This window comes from Gorilla gorilla, chromosome 7 (assembly GCF_029281585.2).
Source record: "Gorilla gorilla gorilla isolate KB3781 chromosome 7, NHGRI_mGorGor1-v2.1_pri, whole genome shotgun sequence".
NCBI lineage: Eukaryota > Metazoa > Chordata > Mammalia > Primates > Hominidae > Gorilla > Gorilla gorilla.
Genome location: NC_073231.2, coordinates 158,405,872 through 158,432,195, shown reverse-complemented (window position 1 = coordinate 158,432,195; position 26,324 = coordinate 158,405,872).

Sequence of the window (26,324 nt, the reverse complement as noted above, 5' to 3'; positions counted from 1 at the left end):
GATATATCTACACCGCTATCTGTATAAACATGGAAATATCTACACTGCTATCTGTGAAACAGGGAAATATCTACATCGCTATCTCTATAAACATGGAAATATCCACACCATGATCTCTATAATCATGGAAGTATCTGCACCGCCATCTCTATAAACATGGAAATACATACACCGCCATCTGTATGAAGATGGAAATATCTACAACGCCATGTGTATAAAGATGGAAATATCTACACCGCTATCTGTATGAGCATGGAAATATCTACACCGCCATCTGTATAAACACAGAAATATCTATACCGCCAACTCCATACACATGGAAATATCTACACCGCTATGTGTATAGAGATGGAAATATCTACACAGCCATATGAATAAACATGGAAATATCTACACCGCCATCTGCATAAACATGGAAATATCTACACCGCCATCTGTATAGAGATGGAAATACCTACACAGCCATATGAATATACATGGAAATATCTACAGTGCCATCTGCATAAGCATGGAAATATCTACACCGCCATCTGTATGAACATGGAAATATCTACACCGCTATCTGTATGAACATGGAAATATCTACACCGCAATCTCTATGAACATGGAAATATCTACACCGCTATCCGCATAAACACGGAAATATCTACAGTGTTATCTGTGTAAACATGGAAATAATTACACTGCTATCTCTATAAACATGGATATATCTACACCGCTATCTGTATAAAGATGGAAATATCTATACCGTTATTTGTATAAACATGGAAATATCTACACTTCTATCTGTGTAAACTTGGAAACATCTCCACCGCTATCTGTGTAATCATGGAAATATCTACACCGCTATCTCTAAAAAGAAGGAAATATCTATACCGTTATGTGTATAAAGATGGAAATATCTACAGCGCTTTCTGTATAAACATAGAAATATCTACACCGCCATCTGTATAAACATGAAAATAAGTACACCGCTTTCTGGCTAAACATGGAAACATCTACACCGCTATATCTATAAACATGGAAATATCTACAACGCCATCTGTATGAACATGGAAATATCTACACCGCCATCTGTAGGAACATGGAAATATCTACACCGGTATCTACACCACCTTCTGTATGAACATGGAAATATCTACACCGCCATCTGTTGGAACATGGAAATATCTACACTGCTATCTCTATAAACATGGAAATATCCACACCGCTATCTGTATATACATGGTAATATCTACACCGCTATCTCTATAAACGTGGAAATATCTACACCGCTATCTATGTAAACATGGAAATAGATACACCGCTATCTGTATAAACATGGAAATATCTACACCGCTATCTGTATAAACATGGAAATATTGACACCGTTATCTGTATAAACATGCAAATATCTACACTGCAATCTGTAAAAACATGGAAATATCTACACCGCTATCCGTGTAAAGATGGAAATATCTACACTGCTATCTGTGTATACTTGGAAATATCTACACCGCTATCTGTGTAAAAATCGAAATATCTACACCGCTATCTCTGAAAAGATGCAAATAACTTCACGGTTATGTGTATAAAGATGGAAATATCTAAACCGCTATCTGTATAAACATGGAAATAACTACACCGCTATCTGTATGAACATGGAAATGTCTAAACCGCCAACTGTATAAACATGGAAATATCGACACCGCCCTCTGTAGGAACATGGAGATATCTACACCGCTATCAGTTTAAACATAGAAATATCTACACCGCTATCTGTCTAAAAGTGGAAATATCTACCCGGCTATCTGCAAAAACTTGGAAATATCTACACCGCTATCTGGGTAAACATGGAAATATCTGCACCGCTATCTGTGTAAACATGGAAATATCCACAACACTATCTCTAAAAAGAAGGAAATATCTACACCGTTAAGTGTATAAAGATGGAAATATCTACAGCGCTATCTGTTTAAAGATGGAAATATCTACACCGCTGTCTGCATAAACATTGAAATACATACAGCGCTATCTATATAAACATAGAAATATCTGCACTGCTACCTGTGTAAATGTGGGAATATCTACACCGCTCACTGTAAAAACATGGAAATAACTAAACCGGTATCTGTATAAACATGGAAATATCTACACCGCTATCTGGATAAACATGCAAATAACTACACCGCTATCTGTATAAAGATGGAAATATCTATACCGCTATTTGTATAAACATGGAAATATCTACACTTCTATCTGGGTAAACTTGGAAATATCTCCACCGCTATCTATGTAAACATGGAAATATCTACACCGCTATCTCTAAAACGAAGGAAATATCTACACCGTTATGTGTATAAAGATGGAAATATCTACACCGCTTTCTGTATAAACATAGAAATATCTACACCGCCATCTGTATAAACACGGAAATATGTACACCGCTGTCTGGATAAACATGGAAATATCTACACCGCTATCAGTGTAAACATGGAAATATCTACACCACTATCTCTTAAAGCTTGGCAATATCTACACCGTTATGTGTATAAAGATGGAAATACCTTCAGCGCCATTTGTATGAACATGGAAATATCTACACTGCCAACTATATAAACATGGAAATATCTACACCGCTATCTGTGTAAACACGGAAATATCTACACCGCTATCTGTGTAAACATGGAAATATCTACACCGCTATCTCTATAAACATGGAAATATCTACAGCGCTATCTCAATAAACGTGGAAATAACTACACCACTATCTGTATAAACATGGAAATACTTACACCGATATCTGTATAAACATGAAAATAGCTACAGCGCTATCTGTGTAAACATGGAAATATCTACACCGCTATCTGTATAAACATGGAAATATCGACACCGCTATCTGTATAAACATGGAAATGTCTACACCGCTATCTACATAAACATGGAAATATCTACACCGCTCTCTGGGTAAACAAGGAAATATTTACACCGCTATCTCTAAAAACATGGAAATATCCACACCGTTATGTGTATAAAGATGGAAATATCTACACCTCTATCTGTGTAAATATGGGAATATCTTCACCGCCATTTGTATGAACATGGAAATATCTACACTGCCAACTATACAAACATGGAAATATGTACACCGCCGTCTGCATGAACATGGAAATATCTACACCGCCAACTATAAAAGATGGAAATATCTACACCACTATCTGTATAAACATTTAAGTATCTACACCGCTATCTGTATAAACATGGAAATATCTACACCGCTATCTACATAAACATGGAAATACATACACCGTTATCTTTATAAACATGGAAATATCTACACCGCTATCTGTATAAAAATGGAAATATCTACACCGCAGTTTGTATAAACATGCAAATATCTACACCGCTATCTGAATAGACATGGAAATATCTACAACGCTATTTGTATGAACATGGAAATATCTAAACCGCCATCTGTATGAACATGGAAATATCTACACCACCATCTGTATAGAGATGGAAATATCTACACAGCCATATGAATAAACATGGAAATATCTACACCACCATGTGTATGGACATGGAAATATCTACACCGCTATCTGTATGAACATGGAAATATCTACACCGCTATCTCTGAAACAGGGAAATATCTACATCGCTATCTCTATAAACATGGAAATATCTACACCACTATATCTATAATCATGGAAGTATCTACACCGACATCTCTATAAACATGGAAATACATACACCGCCATATGTAAGAACATGGAAATATCTACAACGACATGTGTATAAAGATGGAAATATCTACACCGCTATCTGTATGAGCATGGAAATATCTACACCGCCCTCTGTATAAACACAGAAATATGAATACCGCCATCTTCATACACATGGAATTAAGTACACCGCTATCAGTATAGAGATGGAAATATCTACACAGCCATATGAATAAACATGGAAATATCTACACCGCCATCTGTATAGAGATGGAAATATCTACACAGCCATATGAATAAACATGGAAATATCTACACCACCATATGTATAGAGTTGGAAATATCTACACCGCCATCTGTATAAACATGGAAATGTCTACACCTTCATCTGTATGAACATGGAAATATCTACAACGCCATCTGTATGAACATGGAAATATCTACACCGCCATGTGTATGAACATGGAAATATGTACACCGCCATCTGTATGAACATGGAAATGTCTTCACCGCCATCTGTATCAACATGGAAATATCTACACCGCTATCTCTATGAACATGGAAATATCTACACCACTATCCATATATACATGGAAATATTTACACCGCTATCCGTATAAACATAGAAATATCTACAGTGTTATCTGTATAATCATGGAAATAACTACACCGCTATCTCTGTAAACATGGATATATCTACACCGCTATCTGTATAAACATGGAAATATCTACACTGCTATCTGTGAAACAGGGAAATATCTACATCGCTATCTCTATAAACATGGAAATATCCACACCATGATCTCTATAATCATGGAAGTATCTGCACCGCCATCTCTATAAACATGGAAATACATACACCGCCATCTGTATGAAGATGGAAATATCTACAACGCCATGTGTATAAAGATGGAAATATCTACACCGCTATCTGTATGAGCATGGAAATATCTACACCGCCATCTGTATAAACACAGAAATATCTATACCGCCAACTCCATACACATGGAAATATCTACACCGCTATGTGTATAGAGATGGAAATATCTACACAGCCATATGAATAAACATGGAAATATCTACACCGCCATCTGCATAAACATGGAAATATCTACACCGCCATCTGTATAGAGATGGAAATACCTACACAGCCATATGAATATACATGGAAATATCTACAGTGCCATCTGCATAAGCATGGAAATATCTACACCGCCATCTGTATGAACATGGAAATATCTACACCGCTATCTGTATGAACATGGAAATACCTACACCGCAATCTCTATGAACATGGAAATATCTACACCGCTATCCGCATAAACACGGAAATATCTACAGTGTTATCTGTGTAAACATGGAAATAATTACACTGCTATCTCTATAAACATGGATATATCTACACCGCTATCTGTATAAAGATGGAAATATCTATACCGCTATTTGTATAAACATGGAAATATCTACACTTCTATCTGTGTAAACTTGGAAACATCTCCACCGCTATCTGTGTAATCATGGAAATATCTACACCGCTATCTCTAAAAAGAAGGAAATATCTATACCGTTATGTGTATAAAGATGGAAATATCTACAGCGCTTTCTGTATAAACATAGAAATATCTACACCGCCATCTGTATTAACACGGAAATATGTACACCGCTATCGGAATAAACATGGAAATATCTACACCGCTATCAGTGTAAACATGGAAATATCTACACCACTATCTCTTAAAGCTTGGAAATATCTACACCGTTATGTGTATAAAGATGGAAATACCTTCACCGCCATTTGTATGAACATGGAAATATCTACACTGCCAACTATATAAACATGGAAATATCTACACCGCTATCTGTGTAAACACGGAAATATCTACACCGCTATCTGTGTAAACATGGAAATATCTACACCGCTATCTCTATAAACATGGAAATATCTACAGCGCTATCTCAATAAACGTGGAAATAACTACACCACTATCTGTATAAACATGGAAATACACCGATATCTGTATAAACATGAAAATAGCTACAGCGCTATCTGTGTAAACATGGAAATATCTACACCGCTATCTGTATAAACATGGAAATATCTACTCCGCTATCTGTATAAACATGGAAATGTCTACACCGCTATCTGCATAAACATGGACATATCTACACCGCTCTCTGGGTAAACAAGGAAATATCTACACCGCTATCTCTAAAAACGTGGAAATATCCACACCGTTATGTGTATAAAGATGGAAATATCTACACCGCTATCTGTGTAAACATGGGAATATCTTCACCGCCATTTGTATGAACATGGAAATATCTACACTGCCAACTATGGAAACATGGAAATAGGTACACCGCCGTCTGCATGAACATGGAAATATCTACACCGCCAACTCTATAAAGATGGAAATACCTACACCACTATCTGTATAAACATGGAAGTATCTACACCGCTATCTGTATAAACATGGAAATATCTACACCGCTATCTGCATAAACATGGAAATACATACACCGTTATCTTTATAAACATGGAAATATCTACACCGCTACCTGTGTAAACCTGGGAAAATCTACACAACTATCTGTATAAACATGGAAATATCTACTCCGCTATCTGTATAAAAATGGAAATATCTACACCGCTGTCTGTATAAACATGCAAATATCTACAACGCTATCTGAATAGACATGGAAATATCTACACCGCTATTTGTACAAACATGGAAATATATACACTTCTATCTGTGTAAACATGGAAATATCTACACCGCCATCTGTATTAATATGGAAATATCTACACCGCCAACTCTATAAACATGGAAATATCTACACCGCCATCTGTAGGAACATGGAAATATCTACACCGCTATCCGTATAAACATGGAAATATCTACACCGCCATCTGTATAAACATGAAAATAAGTACACCGCTATCTGGCTAAACATGGAAATATCTACACCGCTATATCTATAAACATGGAAATATCTACAACGCCATCTGTATGAACATGGAAATATCTACACCGACATCTGTAGGAACATGGAAATATCTACACCGGTATCTACACCACCTTCTGTATGAACATGGAAATATCTACACCGCCATCTGTTGGAACACGGAAATATCTACACGGCTATCTCTATAAACATGGAAATATCCACACTGCTATCTGTATATACATGGTAATATCTACACCGCTATCTCTATAAACGTGGAAATATCTACACCGCTATCTATGTAAACATGGAAATAGATACACCGCTATCTGTATAAACATGGAAATATCTACACCGCTATCTGTATAAACATGGAAATATTGACACCGTTATCTGTATAAACATGCAAATATCTACACTGCAATCTGTAAAAACATGGAAATATCTACACCGCTATCCGTGTAAAGATGGAAATATCTACACTGCTGTCTGTGTAAACTTGGAAATATCTACACCGCTATCTGTGTAAAAATCGAACTATCTACACCGCTGTCTCTAAAAAGATGCAAATAACTTCACGGTTATGTGTATAAAGATGGAAATATCTAAACCGCTATCTGTATAAACATGGAAATAACTACACCGCCATCTGTATGAACATGGAAATGTCTAAACCGCCAACTGTATAAACATGGAAATATCTACACGGCCCTCTGTAGGAACATGGAGATATCTGCACAGCTATCTGTTTAAACATGGAAATATCTACACCGCTATCTGTCTAAAAGTGGAAATATCTACCCGGCTATCTGCAAAAACTTGGAAATATCTACACCACTATCTGTGTAAACATGGAAATATCTGCACCGCTATCTGTGTAAGCATCTAAATATCCACAACGCTATCTCTATATACATGGAAATATCCACACCGCTATCTGTATAAACATGGAAATATCTACACCGCTATCTGTGTAAACATGGAAATATCTAAAAAGCTATGTGTGTTAATATGGAAATATCTACACCGCTATCTCTGTAAACATGGAAATATCTACACCGTTATGTGTATAAAGTTGGAAATATCTACACTGCTATGTGTATAAACATGGAAATATCTACACTGACATCTGTATGAATTTGGAAATATCTACACCGAGAACTGTATAAACATGGAAATATCTACACCGCCATCAGTAGGAACATGGAAATATCTACACCGCTATCTCTATAAACATGGAAATATCTACACCGACATCTGTATAAACATGGAAATAAGTACACCGCTATCTGGCTAAACATGGAAATATCTACACCGCTATATCTATAAACATGGAAATATCTACACCGCCATCTGTATGAACATGGAAATATACTCACCGCCATGTGTATGAACATGGATATATCTACACAGCCATCTGGATGAACATGGAAATATCTACACCGCTATCTGTATGAACATGGAAATATCTACACCGCTATATCTATAAACATGGAAATATCTACACCGCCATCTGTATGAACATGCAAATATCTACACCGCCATCTGTAGGAACATGGAAATATCTACACCGGTATCTGCATAAACATGGAAACACATACACCAGTATCTATTTAAATATGGAAATATCTACACCGCTACCTGTGTAAACGTGGAAATATCTACACCACTATCTGTATAAACATGGAAATATCTACACCGCTATCTGTATAAATTGGAAACATCTACACCGCTGTCTGTATAAACATGCAAATATCTCCACGGTTAACTGAATAGACATGGAAATATCTCCACCGCTATCTGTATAAACATGGAAATATCTACACTTCTATCTGTGTAAACATGGAAATATCTACACCGCTATCTGTGTAAACATGGAAATATCCACAACACTATCTCTAAAAAGAAGGAAATATCTACACCGTTAAGTGTATAAAGATGGAAATATCTACAGTGCTATCTGTTTAAAGATGGAAATATCTACACCGCTGTCCGCATAAACATGGAAATACATACAGCGCTATCTATATAAACATAGAAATATCTGCACTGTTACCTGTGTAAATGTGGGAATATCTACACTGCTCACTGTAAAAACGTGGAAATAACTACACCGCTATCTGTATAAACATGGAAATATCTACACCGCTATCTGCATAAACATGGAAATACATACACCGTTATCTTTATAAACATGGAAATATCTACACCGCTACCTGTGTAAACGTGGGAAAATCTACACCACTATCTGTATAAACATGGAAATATCTACACCGCTATCTGTATAAAAATGGAAATATCTACACCGCTATCTGTATAAACATGGAAATATCTACACTTCTATCTGTGTAAACATGGAAATATCTACACCGCCATCTGTATTAATATGGAAATATCTACACCACCAACTCTATAAACATGGAAATATCTACACCGCCATCTGTAGGAACATGGAAATATCTACACCGCTATCTGCATAAACATGGAAATATCTACACCGCCATCTGTATAAACATGAAAATAAGTACACCGCTTTCTGGCTAAACATGGAAACATCTACACCGCTATATCTATAAACATGGAAATATCTACAACGCCATCTGTATGAACATGGAAATATCTACACCGCCATCTGTAGGAACATGGAAATATCTACACCGGTATCTACACCACCTTCTGTATGAACATGGAAATATCTACACCGCCATCTGTTGGAACATGGAAATATCTACACTGCTATCTCTATAAACATGGAAATATCCACACCGCTATCTGTATATACATGGTAATATCTACACCGCTATCTCTATAAACGTGGAAATATCTACACCGCTATCTATGTAAACATGGAAATAGATACACCGCTATCTGTATAAACATGGAAATATCTACACCGCTATCTGTATAAACATGGAAATATTGACACCGTTATCTGTATAAACATGCAAATATCTACACTGCAATCTGTAAAAACATGGAAATATCTACACCGCTATCCGTGTAAAGATGGAAATATCTACACTGCTATCTGTGTATACTTGGAAATATCTACACCGCTATCTGTGTAAAAATCGAAATATCTACACCGCTATCTCTGAAAAGATGCAAATAACTTCACGGTTATGTGTATAAAGATGGAAATATCTAAACCGCTATCTGTATAAACATGGAAATAACTACACCGCTATCTGTATGAACATGGAAATGTCTAAACCGCCAACTGTATAAACATGGAAATATCGACACCGCCCTCTGTAGGAACATGGAGATATCTACACCGCTATCAGTTTAAACATAGAAATATCTACACCGCTATCTGTCTAAAAGTGGAAATATCTACCCGGCTATCTGCAAAAACTTGGAAATATCTACACCGCTATCTGTGTAAACATGGAAATATCTGCACCGCTATCTGTGTAAACATGGAAATATCCACAACACTATCTCTAAAAAGAAGGAAATATCTACACCGTTAAGTGTATAAAGATGGAAATATCTACAGCGCTATCTGTTTAAAGATGGAAATATCTACACCGCTGTCTGCATAAACATTGAAATACATACAGCGCTATCTATATAAACATAGAAATATCTGCACTGCTACCTGTGTAAATGTGGGAATATCTACACCGCTCACTGTAAAAACATGGAAATAACTAAACCGGTATCTGTATAAACATGGAAATATCTACACCGCTATCTGGATAAACATGCAAATAACTACACCGCTATCTGTATAAAGATGGAAATATCTATACCGCTATTTGTATAAACATGGAAATATCTACACTTCTATCTGGGTAAACTTGGAAATATCTCCACCGCTATCTATGTAAACATGGAAATATCTACACCGCTATCTCTAAAACGAAGGAAATATCTACACCGTTATGTGTATAAAGATGGAAATATCTACACCGCTTTCTGTATAAACATAGAAATATCTACACCGCCATCTGTATAAACACGGAAATATGTACACCGCTGTCTGGATAAACATGGAAATATCTACACCGCTATCAGTGTAAACATGGAAATATCTACACCACTATCTCTTAAAGCTTGGCAATATCTACACCGTTATGTGTATAAAGATGGAAATACCTTCAGCGCCATTTGTATGAACATGGAAATATCTACACTGCCAACTTTGTAAACATGGAAATATCTACACCGCTATCTGTGTAAACACGGAAATATCTACACCGCTATCTGTGTAAACATGGAAATATCTACACCGCTATCTCTATAAACATGGAAATATCTACAGCGCTATCTCAATAAACTTGGAAATAACTACACCACTATCTGTATAAACATGGAAATACTTACACCGATATCTGTATAAACATGAAAATAGCTACAGCGCTATCTGTGTAAACATGGAAATATCTACACCGCTATCTGTATAAACATGGAAATATCGACACCGCTATCTGTATAAACATGGAAATGTCTACACCGCTATCTGCATAAACATGGAAATATCTACACCGCTCTCTGGGTAAACAAGGAAATATTTACACCGCTATCTCTAAAAACATGGAAATATCCACACCGTTATGTGTATAAAGATGGAAATATCTACACCTCTATCTGTGTAAATATGGGAATATCTTCACCGCCATTTGTATGAATATGGAAATATCTACACTGCCAACTATACAAACATGGAAATATGTACACCGCCGTCTGCATGAACATGGAAATATCTACACCGCCAACTCTAAAAGATGGAAATATCTACACCACTATCTGTATAAACATTTAAGTATCTACACCGCTATCTGTATAAACATGGAAATATCTACACCGCTATCTACATAAACATGGAAATACATACACCGTTATCTTTATAAACATGGAAATATCTACACCGCTATCTGTATAAAAATGGAAATATCTACACCGCAGTTTGTATAAACATGCAAATATCTACACCGCTATCTGAATAGACATGGAAATATCTACAACGGTATTTGTATGAACATGGAAATATCTACACTTCTATCTGTGTAAACAGGGAAATATCTACACAGCTATCTGTGTAAACATGGAAATATCTACAACGCTATCTCTAAAAAGAAGGAAATATCTACACCGTTATGTGTATAAAGATGGAAATATCTACACCACTATCTGTATAAACATGGAAATATCTACACAGCCATCTGTAGGAACATGCAAATATCTACACCGCTATGTCTGTCAACATGGAAATATCTACAACGCTATCTGTGTAAACATGGAAATATCTACACCGCCATCTGTAGAAAGATGGAAATATCGACACCGCTATCTCTATAAACATGGAAATAGGTACACCGTTATCTGGATAAACATGGAAATATCTACACCGCTATATCCATAAACATGGAAATATCTACAACGCCATCTGTATGAACATGGAAATATCTACACCGCCATCTGTAGGAACATGGAAATATCTACACCGGTATCTACACCACCTTCTGTATGAACATGGAAATATCTACACCGCCATCTGTTGGAACATGGAAATATCTACACTGCTATCTCTATAAACATGGAAATATCCACACCGCTATCTGTATATACATGGTAATATCTACACGGCTATCTCTATAAACGTGGAAATATCCACACCGCTATCCATATAAACATGGAACTAGATACACCGCTATCTGTATAAACATGGAAATATTGACACCGTTATCTGTATAAACATGCAAATATCTACACTGCAATCTGTAAAAACATGGAAATATCTACACCGCTATCCGTGTAAAGATGGAAATATCTACACTGCTATCTGTGTAAATTTGGAAATATCTGCACCGCTATCTGTGTAAAAATCGAAATATCTACACCGCTATCTCTAAAAAGATGCAAATAACTTCACGGTTATGTGTATAAAGATGGAAATATCTAAACCGCTATCTGTATAAACATGGAAATAACTACACCGCCATCTGTATGAACATGGAAATATCTAAACCGCCAAATGTATAAACATGGAAATATCTACACCGCCCTCTGTAGGAACATGGAGATATCTACACTGCTATCTGTTTAAACATGGAAATATCTACACCGCTATCTGTCTAAAAGTGGAAATATCTACCCGGCTATCTGCAAAAACTTGGAAATACCTACACCGCTATCTGTGTAAACATGGAAATATCTGCACCGCTATCTGTGTAAGCATCTAAATATCCACAACGCTATCTCTATATACATGGAAATATCTACACCGCTATCTGTATAAACATGGAAATACCTACACCGCTATCTGTGTAAACATGGAAATATCTAAAACGCTATGTGTGTTAATATGGAAATATCTACACCGCTATCTCTGTAAACATGGAAATATCTACACCGTTATGTGTATAAAGTTGGAAATATCTACACTGCTATGTGTATAAACATGGAAATATCTACACCGACATCTGTATGAATATGGAAATATCTAAACCGTGAACTCTATAAACATGGAAATATCTACACCGCCATCAGAAGAAACATGGAAATATCTACACCGCTATCCCTATAAACATGGAAATATCTACACCGCCATCTGTATAAACATGGAAATAAGTACACTGCTATCTGGCTAAACATGGAAATATCTCCACCGCTATATCTATAAACATGGAAATATCTACACCGCCATCTGTATGAACATGCAAATATCTACACTGCCATCTGTAGGAACATGGAAATATCTACACCGGTATCTGCATAAACATGGAAACACATACACCAGTATCTATTTAAACATGGAAATATCTACACCGCTACCTGTGTAAACGTGGAAATATCTACACCACTATCTGTATAAACATGGAAATATCTACACCGCTATCTGTATAAATTGGAAACATCTACACTGCTGTCTGTATAAACATGCAAATATCTCCACCGCTAACTGAATAGACATGGAAATATCTACACCGCTATCTGTATAAACATGGAAATATCTACACTTCTATCTGTGTAAACATGGAAATATCTACACCGCTATCTGTGTAAACATGGAAATATCCACAACACTATCTCTAAAAAGAAGGAAATATCTACACTGTTAAGTGTATAAAGATGGAAATATCTACAGCGCTATCTGTTTAAAGATGGAAATATCTACACCGCTGTCTGCATAATCATGGAAATACATACAGCACTATCTATATAAACATAGAAATATCTGCACTGCTACCTGTGTAAATGTGGGAATATCTACACTGCTCACTGTAAAAACATGGAAATAACTACACCGGTATCTGTATAAACATGGAAATATCTACACCGCTATCTGTATAAACATGCAAATAACTACACCGCTATCTGTATAAAGATGGAAATATCTATACCGCTATTTGTATAAACATGGAAATATCTACTCTTCTATCTGTGTAAACTTGGAACTGTCTCCACCGCTATCTGTGTAAACATGGAAATATCTACACCGCTATCACTAAAAAGAAGGAAATATCTACACCGTTATGTGTATAAAGATGGAAATATCTACACCGCTTTCTGTATAAACATAGAAATATCTACACCGCCATCTGTATAAACACGGAAATATGTACACCGCTATCTGGATAAACATGGAAATATCTACACCGCTGTCAGTGTAAACCTGGAAATATCTACACCACTATCTCTTAAAGTTTGGAAATATCTACACCGTTATGAGTATAAAGATGGAAATACCTTCACTGCCATTTGTATGAACATGGAAATATCTACACTGCCAACTATATAAACATGGAAATATCTACACCGCTATCTGTGTAAACACGGAAATATCTACACCGCTATCTCTATAAACATGGAAATATCTACAGCGCTATCTCAATAAACGTGGAAATAACTACACCACTATCTGTACAAACATGGAAATACTTACACCGCTATCTGTATAAACATGAAAATAGCTACAGCGCTATCTGTGTAAACATGGAAATATCTACACCGCTATCTGTATAAACATGGAAATATCGACAACGCTATCTGTATAAACATGGAAATGTCTACACCGCTATCTGTATAAACATGGAAATATCTACACTGCTCTCTGGGTAAACAAGGAAATATTTACCCCGCTATCTCTAAAAACATGGAAATATCCACTCCGTTATGTGTATAAAGATGGAAATATCTACACCGCTATCTGTGTAAACATGGGAATATCTTCACCGCCATTTGTATGAACATGGAAATATCTACACTGCCAACTATACAAACATGGAAATATGTACACCGCCGTCTGCATGAACATGGAAATATCTACACCGCCAACTCTAAAAGATGGAAATATCTACACCACTATCTGTATAAACATTTAAGTATCTACACCGCTATCTGTATAAACATGGAAATATCTACACCGCTATCTGCATAAACATGGAAATACATACACCGTTATCTTTATAAACATGGAAATATCTACACCGCTACCTGTGTAAACGTGGGAACATCTACACCACTATCTGTATAAACATGGAAATATCTACACCGCTATCTGTATAAAAATGGAAATATCTACACCGCTGTCTGTATAAACATGCAAATATCTACACCGCTATCTGAATAGACATGGAAATATCTACACCGCTATTTGTATAAACATGGAAATATCAACACTTCTATCTGTGTAAACATGGAAATATCTACACCGCCATCTGTATTAATATGGAAATATCTACACCGCCAACTCTATAAACATGGAAATGTCTACACCGCCATCTGTAGGAACATGGAAATATCTACACCGCTATCTGTATAAACATGGAAATATCTACACCGCCATCTGTATAAACATGAAAATAAGTACACCGCTATCTGGCTAAACATGGAAATATCTACACCGCTATATCTATAAACATGGAAATATCTACACCGCCATCTTTATGAACATGCAAATATCTACACCGCCATCTGTAGGAACATGGAAATATCTACACCGGTGTCTACACCACCTTCTGTATGAACATGGAAATACCTACACCGCAATATGTAGGAACTTGGAAGTACCTACAACGCTATCTGTATAAACATGGAAATATCTACACCGCTATCTGCATAAACATGGAAATACATACACCGTTATCTTTATAAACATGGAAATATCTACACCGCTACCTGTGTAAATGTGGGAACATCTACACCACTATCTCTATAAACATGGAAATATCTACACCACTATATGTACAAACATGGAAATATCGACACCGCTATCTCTATAAACATGGAAATAGGTACACCGTTATCTGGATAAACCTGGAAATATCTACACCGCTATATCTATAAACATGGAAATAACTACAACGCCATCTGTATGAACATGGAAATATCTACACCGCCATCTTTTGGAACATGGAAATATCTACACTGCTATCTCTATAAACATGGAAATATCCACACGACTATCTGTATATACATGGTAATATCTACACCGCTTTCTCTATAAACGTGGAAATATCTACACCGCTATCCATATAAACATGGAAGTAGATACACCGCTATCTGTATAAACATGGAAATATCTACACCATTATCTGTATAAACATGGAAATATTGACACCGTTATCTGTACAAACATGCAAATATCTACACTGCAATCTGCAAAAACATGGAAATATCCACACCGCTATCCGTGTAAAGATGGAAATATCTAAACTGCTATCTGTGTAAACTTGGAAATATCTACACCGCTATCTGTGTAAAAATCGAAATATCTACACCGCTATCTCTAAAAAGATGCAAATAACTTCACGGTTATGTGTATAAAGATAGAAATATCTAAACCGCTATCTGTATAAACATGGAAATAACTACACCGCCATCTGTATGAACATGGAAACGTCTAAACCGCCAACTGTATAAACATGGAAATATCTACACCGCCCTCTGTAGGAACATGGAGATATCTACACCGCTATCTGTTTAAACATGGAAATATCTACACCGCTATCTGTCTAAAAGTGGAAATATCTACCCGGCTATCTGCAAAAGCTTGGAAATATCTACACCGCTATCTGTGTAAACATGGAAATATCTGCACCGCTATCTGTGTAAGCATCTAAATATCCCCAATGCTATCTCTATATACATGGAAATATCTACACCGCAATCTGTATAAACTTGGAAATATCTACACCGCTATCTGTGTAAACATGGAAATATCTAAAACGCTATGTGTGTTAATATGGAAATATCTACACCGCTATCTCTGTAAACATGGAAATATCTACACCGTTATGTGTATAAAGTTGGAAATATCTACACTGCTATGTGTATAAACATGGAAATATCTACACCGACATCTGTATGAATATGGAAATATCTACACCGCGAACTCTATAAACATGGAAATATCTACACCGCCATCAGTAGGAACATGGAAATATCTACACCGCTATCTCTATAAACATGGAAATATCTACACCGCCATCTGTATAAACATGGAAATAAGTACACCGCTATCTGGCTAAACATGGAAATATCTACACCGCTATATCTATAAACATGGAAATATCTACACCACCATCTGTATGAACATGCAAATATTTACACCGCCATCTGTAGGAACATGGAAATATCTACACCGGTATCTGCATAAACATGGAAACACATACACCAGTATCTATTTAAATATGGAAATATCTACACCGCTACCTGTGTAAACGTGGAAATATCTACACCGCTATCTGTATAAATTGGAAACATCTACACCGCTGTCTGTATAAACATGCAAATATCTCCACCGCTAACTGAATATACTTGGAAATATCTACACCGCTATCTGTATAAACATGGAAATATCTACACTTCTATCTGTGTAAACATGGAAATATCTACACCGCTATCTGTGTAAACATGGAAATATCCACAACACTATCTCTAAAAAGAAGGAAATATCTACACCGGTATGTGTATAAAGATGGAAATATCTACAGCGCTATCTGTTTAAAGATGGAAATATCTACACCGCTATCTGCATAAACATGGAAATACATACAGCGCTATCTATATTAACATAGAAATATCTGCACTGATACCTGTGTAAACGTGGGAATATCTACACCACTCACTGTAAAAACATGGAAATAACTACACCGGTATCTGTATAAACATGGAAATATCTACACCGCTATCTGTATAAACATGCAAATATCTACACCGCTATCTGTATAAAGATGGAAATATCTATACCGCTATTTGTATAAACATGGAAATATCTACACTTCTATCTGTGTAAACTTGGAAATATCTCCACCGCTATCTGTGTAAACATGGAAATATCTACACCGCTATCTCTAAAAAGAAGGAAATATCTATACCGTTATGTGTATAAAGATGGAAATATCTACACCGCTTTCTGTATAAACATAGAAATATATACACCGCCATCTGTATAAACACGGAAATATGTACACCGCTATCGGGATAAACATGGAAATATCTACACCGCTATCTCTGTAAACATGGAAATATCTACACCACTACCTCTTAAAACTTGGAAATATCTACACCGTTAAGTGTATAAACATGGAAATACCTTCACCGCCATTTGTATGAACATGGAAATATCTACACTGCCAAATATATAAACATGGAAATACCTTCACTGCCATTTGTATGAACATGGAAATATCTACACTGCCAAATATATAAACATGGAAATTTCTACACCACTATCTGTGTAAACATGGAAATGTCTACACCGCTATCTCTATAAACATGGAAATATCTACACCGCCATCTGTATGAACTTGCAAATATCTACACTGCCATCTCTATAAAGATGTAAATATCTACACCGCCGTCTCTATAAACATGGAAATATCTAAACCGCCATCTGTATGAACATGGAAATATCTACACCGCCATCTGTATAGAGATGGAAATATCTACACAGCCATATGAATAAACATGGAAATATCTACACCACCATGTGTATGGACATGGAAATATCTACACCGCTATCTGTATGAACATGGAAATATCTACACCGCTATCTCTGAAACAGGGAAATATCTACATCGCTATCTCTATAAACATGGAAATATCTACACCACTATCTCTATAATCATGGAAGTATCTACACCGCCATCTCTATAAACATGGAAATACATACACCGCCATATGTAAGAACATGGAAATATCTACAACGACATGTGTATAAAGATGGAAATATCTACACCGCCATCTGTATGAGCATGGAAATATCTACACCGCCATCTGTATAAACACAGAAATATGAATACCGCCATCTTCATACACATGGAAATAAGTACACCGCTATCAGTATAGAGATGGAAATATCTACACAGCCATATGAATAAACATGGAAATATCTACACCGCCATCTGTATAGAGATGGAAATATCTACACATCCATATGAATAAACATGGAAATATCTACACCACCATATGTATAGAGATGGAAATATCTACACCGCCATCTGTATAAACATGGAAATGTCTGCACCTTCATCTGTATGAACATGGAAATATCAACGACACCATCTGTATGAACATGGAAATATCTACACCACCATGTGTATGAACCTGGAAATATGTACACCGCCATCTGTATGAACATGGAAATGTCTTCACCGCCATCTGTATCAACATGGAAATATCTACACCGCTATCTGTATGAACATGGAAATATCTACACCGCTATCTGTATAAACAAGGAAATATCTACACTGCCATCTCTATAAACATGGAAATATCTACACTGCCATCTGTATAAACATGGAAATATCTACACCACTATCCGTATATACATGGAAATATTTACACCGCTATCCGTATAAACATAGAAATATCTACAGTGTTATCTGTATAATCATGGAAATAACTACACCACTATCTCTGTAATCATGGATATATCTACACCGCTATCTGTATAAACATGGAAATATCTACACTGCTATCTGTGAAACAGGGAAATATCTACATCGCTATCTCTATAAACATGGAAATATCCACACCACCGTCTCTATAATCATGGAAGTATCTGCACCGCCATCTCTATAAACATGGAAATACATACACCGCCATCTGTATGAAGATGGAAATATCTACAACGCCATGTGTATAAAGATGGAAATATCTACACCGCTATCTGTATGAGCATGGAAATATCTACACCGCCATCTGTATAAACACAGAAATATCTATACCGCCAACTCCATACACATGGAAATATCTACACCGCTATGTGTATAGAGATGGAAATATCTACACAGCCATATGAATAAAGATGGAAATATCTACACCGCCATCTGCATAAACATGGAAATATCTACACCGCCAAGTGTATAGAGATGGAAATACCTACACAGCCATATGAATATACATGGAAATATCTACAGCGCCATCTGCATAAACATGGAAATATCTACACCGCCATCTGTATGAACATGGAAGTATCTACAACGCCATCTGTATAATCATGGAAATATCTACACCGCCATCTGTATGAACATGGAAATATCTACAACGCCATCTCTATGAACATGGAAATATCTACACCACCATGTGTATGAACTTGGAAATATCTACACCTCCATCTGTATGAACATGGAAATATCTACACCGCCATCTGTATGAACATGGAAATATCTACACCGCCATCTGTATGAACATGGAAATATCTGCACAGCTATCTGTATAAATATGAAAATATCTACACCACTATCTGAATTAACATGGAAATATCTACACCGCAGTCTCTATAAACATGGAAGTAACTACAGAGCTATGTGTATAAAAACGGAAATATCTAGACCGCCATCTTCATAAACATGGAAATATCTACACCGCCATCTCTATAAACATGGAAATATATAAACCGCCATCTGTATGAACATGGAAATAACTACACCGACATCTCTATAAAGATGGAATCATCCACACCGCCATGTGTATAAACATGGAAATATCTACACCGCTATCTGAATACAGATTTAAACACCTACACTGCTATCTTAATAAACACGGAAATATCTACACTGCCATCTGTATAAACATGGAAATATCTACAGCGCCATCTCTATAAACATGGAAATATCTACACCGCCATCTGTATGAACATGGAAATATCTACACCGCCAACATTATAAAGATGGAAATATCTACACCGCTATATTTATGAACATGGAAATATCTACACCGCTATCTGTATAAACATGGAAATATCTACACCTTCATCTGTATGAACATGGAAATATCTACACCGCCATCTGTATGAACATGGAAATATCTACACCACCATGTGTAAGAACATGGAAATATCTACACCGCCATCTGTATGAACACGGAAATATCTTCACCGCCATCTGTATGAACATGGAAATATCTACACCGCCATCTGTATGAACATGCAAATATCTTCACCGCCATCTGTATGAACATGGAAATATCTACACCGCTATCTGTATGAACATGGAAATAACTTCGCCGCTATCTGTATAAACAAGGAAATATCTACACCGCCATCTGTATAAACACGGAAATATGTACACCGCTATCTGGATAAACATGGAAATATCTACACCGCTATCAGTGTAAACCTGGAAATATCTACACCACTATCTCTTAAAGCTTGGAAATATCTACACCGTTATGTGTATAAAGATGGAAATAACTTCAGCGCCATTTGTATGAACATGGAAATATCTACACTGCCAACTATATAAACATGGAAATATCTACACCGCTATCTGTGTAAACACGGAAATATCTACACCGCTATCTGTGTAAACATGGAAATATCTACACCGCTATCTCTATAAACATGGAGATATCTACAGCGCTATCTCAATAAACGTGGAAATAACTACACCACTATCTGTATAAACATGGAAATACTTACACCGATATCTGTATAAACATGAAAATAGCTACAGCGCTATCTGTGTAAACATGGAAATATCTACACCGCTATCTGTATAAACATGGAAATATCGACACCGCTATCTGTATAAACATGGAAATGTCTACACCGCTATCTGCATAAACATGGAAATATCTACACCGCTCTCTGGGTAAACAAGGAAATATTTACACCGCTATCTCTAAAAACATGGAAATATCCACACCGTTATGTGTATAAAGATGGAAATATCTACACCGCTATCTGTGTAAACATGGGAGTATCTTCACCGCCATTTGTATGAACATGGAAATATCTACACTGCCAACTATACAAACATGGAAATAGGTACACCGCCGTCTGCATGAACATGGAAATATCTACACCGCCAACTCTATAAAGATGGAAATACCTACACCACTATCTGTATAAACATGGAAGTATCTACACCGCTATCTGTATAAACATGGAAATATCTACACCGCTATTTGCATAAACATGGAAATACATACACCGTTATCTTTATAAACATGGAAATATCTACACCGCTACCTGTGTAAACGTGGGAAAATCTACACAACTATCTGTATAAACATGGAAATATCTACAATGCTATTTGTATAAACATGGAAATATATACACTTCTATCTGTGTAAACATGGAAATATCTACACCGCCATCTGTATTAATATGGAAATATCTACACCGCCAACTCTATAAACATGGAAATATCTACACCGCCATCTGTAGGAACATGGAAATATCTACACCGCTATCCGTATAAACATGGAAATATCTACACCGCCATCTGTATAAACATGAAAATAAGTACACCGCTATCTGGCTAAACATGGAAATATCTACACCGCTATATCTGTAAACATGGAAATATCTACAACGCCATCTGTATGAACATGGAAATATCTACACCGCCATCTGTAGGAACATGAAAATATCTAAACCGGTATCTACACCACCTTCTGTATGAACATGGAAATATCTACACCGCCATCTGTTGGAACATGGAAATATCTACACTGCTATCTCTATAAACATGGAAATATCCACACCGCTATCTGTATATACATGGTAATATCTACACCGCTATCTCTATAAACGTGGAAATATCTACACCGCTATCTATGTAAACATGGAAATAGATACACCGCTATCTGTATAAACATGGAAATATCTACACCGCTATCTGTATAAACATGGAAATATTGACACCGTTATGTGTATAAACATGCAAATATCTTCACTGCAATCTGTAAAAACATGGAAATATCTACACCGCTATCCGTGTAAAGATGGAAATATCTACACTGCTATCTGTGTAAACTTGGAAATATCTACACCGCTATCTGTGTTAAAATCGAAATATCTACACCGCTATCTCTAAAAAGATGCAAATAACTTCACGGTTATGTGTATAAAGATGGAAATATCTAAACCGCTATCTGTATAAACATGGAAATAACTACACCGCCATCTGTATGAACACGGAAATGTCTAAACCGCCAACTGTATAAACATGGAAATATCTACACCGCCCTCTGTAGGAACATGGAGATATCTACACCGCTATCTGTTTAAACATGGAAATATCTACACCGCTATCTGTCTAAAAGTGGAAATATCTACCCGGCTATCTGCAAAAACTTGGAAATATCTACACCGCTATCTGTGTAAACATGGAAATATCTGCACCGCTATCTGTGTAAGCATCTAAATATCCACAACGCTATCTCTATATACATGGAAATATCTACACCTCTATCTGTATAAACATGGAAATATCTACACCGCTATCTGTGTAAACATGGAAATATCTAAAACGCTATGTGTGTTAATATGGAAATATCTACACCGCTATCTCTGTAAACATGGAAATATCTACACCGTTATGTGTATAAAGTTGGAAATATCTACACTGCTATGTGTATAAACATGGAAATATCTACACCGACATCTGTATGAATATGGAAATATCTACACCGCGAACTCTATAAACATGGAAATATCTACACCGCCATCAGTAGGAACATGGAAATATCTACACCGCTATCTCTATAAACATGGAAATATCTACACCGCCATCTGTATAAACATGGAAATAAGTACACCGCCATCTGTATGAACATGGAAACGTCTAAACCGCCAACTGTATAAACATGGAAATATCTACACCGCCCTCTGTAGGAACATGGAGATATCTACACCGCTATCTGTTTAAACATGGAAATATCTACACCGCTATCTGTCTAAAAGTGGAAATATCTACCCGGCTATCTGCAAAAGCTTGGAAATATCTACACCGCTATCTGTGTAAACATGGAAATATCTGCACCGCTATCTGTGTAAGCATCTAAATATCCCCAATGCTATCTCTATATACATGGAAATATCTACACCGCAATCTGTATAAACTTGGAAATATCTACACCGCTATCTGTGTAAACATGGAAATATCTAAAACGCTATGTGTGTTAATATGGAAATATCTACACCGCTATCTCTGTAAACATGGAAATATCTACACCGTTATGTGTATAAAGTTGGAAATATATACACTGCTATGTGTATAAATATGGAAATATCTACACCGACATCTGTATGAATATGGAAATATCTACACCGCGAACTCTATAAACATGGAAATATCTACACCGCCATCAGTAGGAACATGGAAATATCTACACCGCTATCTCTATAAACATGGAAATATCTACACCGCCATCTGTATAAACATGGAAATAAGTACACCGCTATCTGGCTAAACATGGAAATATCTACACCGCTATATCTATAAACATGGAAATATCTACACCACCATCTGTATGAACATGCAAATATTTACACCGCCATCTGTAGGAACATGGAAATATCTACACCGGTATCTGCATAAACATGGAAACACATACACCAGTATCTATTTAAATATGGAAATATCTACACCGCTACCTGTGTAAACGTGGAAATATCTACACCACTATCTGTATAAATTGGAAACATCTACACCGCTGTCTGTATAAACATGCAAATATCTCCACCGCTAACTGAATATACTTGGAAATATCTACACCGCTATCTGTATAAACATGGAAATATCTACACTTCTATCTGTGTAAACATGGAAATATCTACACCGCTATCTGTGTAAACATGGAAATATCCACAACACTATCTCTAAAAAGAAGGAAATATCTACACCGGTATGTGTATAAAGATGGAAATATCTACAGCGCTATCTGTTTAAAGATGGAAATATCTACACCGCTATCTGCATAAACATGGAAATACATACAGCGCTATCTATATTAACATAGAAATATCTGCACTGCTACCTGTGTAAACGTGGGAATATCTACACCACTCACTGTAAAAACATGGAAATAACTACACCGGTATCTGTATAAACATGGAAATATCTACACCGCTATCTGTATAAACATGCAAATATCTACACCGCTATCTGTATAAAGATGGAAATATCTATACCGCTATTTGTATAAACATGGAAATATCTACACTTCTATCTGTGTAATCTTGGAAATATCTCCACCGCTATCTGTGTAAACATGGAAATATCTACACCGCTATCTCTAAAAAGAAGGAAATATCTATACCGTTATGTGTATAAAGATGGAAATATCTACACCGCTTTCTGTATAAACATAGAAATATCTACACCGCCATCTGTATAAACACGGAAATATGTACACCGCTATCGGGATAAACATGGAAATATCTACACCGCTATCTCTGTAAACATGGAAATATCTACACCACTACCTCTTAAAACTTGGAAATATCTACACCGTTAAGTGTATAAACATGGAAATGCCTTCACCGCCATTTGTATGAACATGGAAATATCTACACTGCCAAATATATAAACATGGAAATACCTTCACTGCCATTTGTATGAACATGGAAATATCTACACTGCCAAATATATAAACATGGAAATTTCTACACCACTATCTGTGTAAACATGGAAATGTCTACACCGCTATCTCTATAAACATGGAAATATCTACACCGCCATCTGTATGAACTTGCAAATATCTACACTGCCATCTCTATAAAGATGTAAATATCTACACCGCCGTCTCTATAAACATGGAAATATCTAAACCGCCATCTGTATGAACATGGAAATATCTACACCGCCATCTGTATAGAGATGGAAATATCTACACAGCCATATGAATAAACATGGAAATATCTACACCACCATGTGTATGGACATGGAAATATCTACACCGCTATCTGTATGAACATGGAAATATCTACACCGCTATCTCTGAAACAGGGAAATATCTACATCGCTATCTCTATAAACATGGAAATATCTACACCACTATCTCTATAATCATGGAAGTATCTACACCGCCATCTCTATAAACATGGAAATACATACACCGCCATATGTAAGAACATGGAAATATCTACAACGACATGTGTATAAAGATGGAAATATCTACACCGCCATCTGTATGAGCATGGAAATATCTACACCGCCATCTGTATAAACACAGAAATATGAATACCGCCATCTTCATACACATGGAAATAAGTACACCGCTATCAGTATAGAGATGGAAATATCTACACAGCCATATGAATAAACATGGAAATATCTACACCGCCATCTGTATAGAGATGGAAATATCTACACATCCATATGAATAAACATGGAAATATCTACACCACCATATGTATAGAGATGGAAATATCTACACCGCCATCTGTATAAACATGGAAATGTCTGCACCTTCATCTGTATGAAC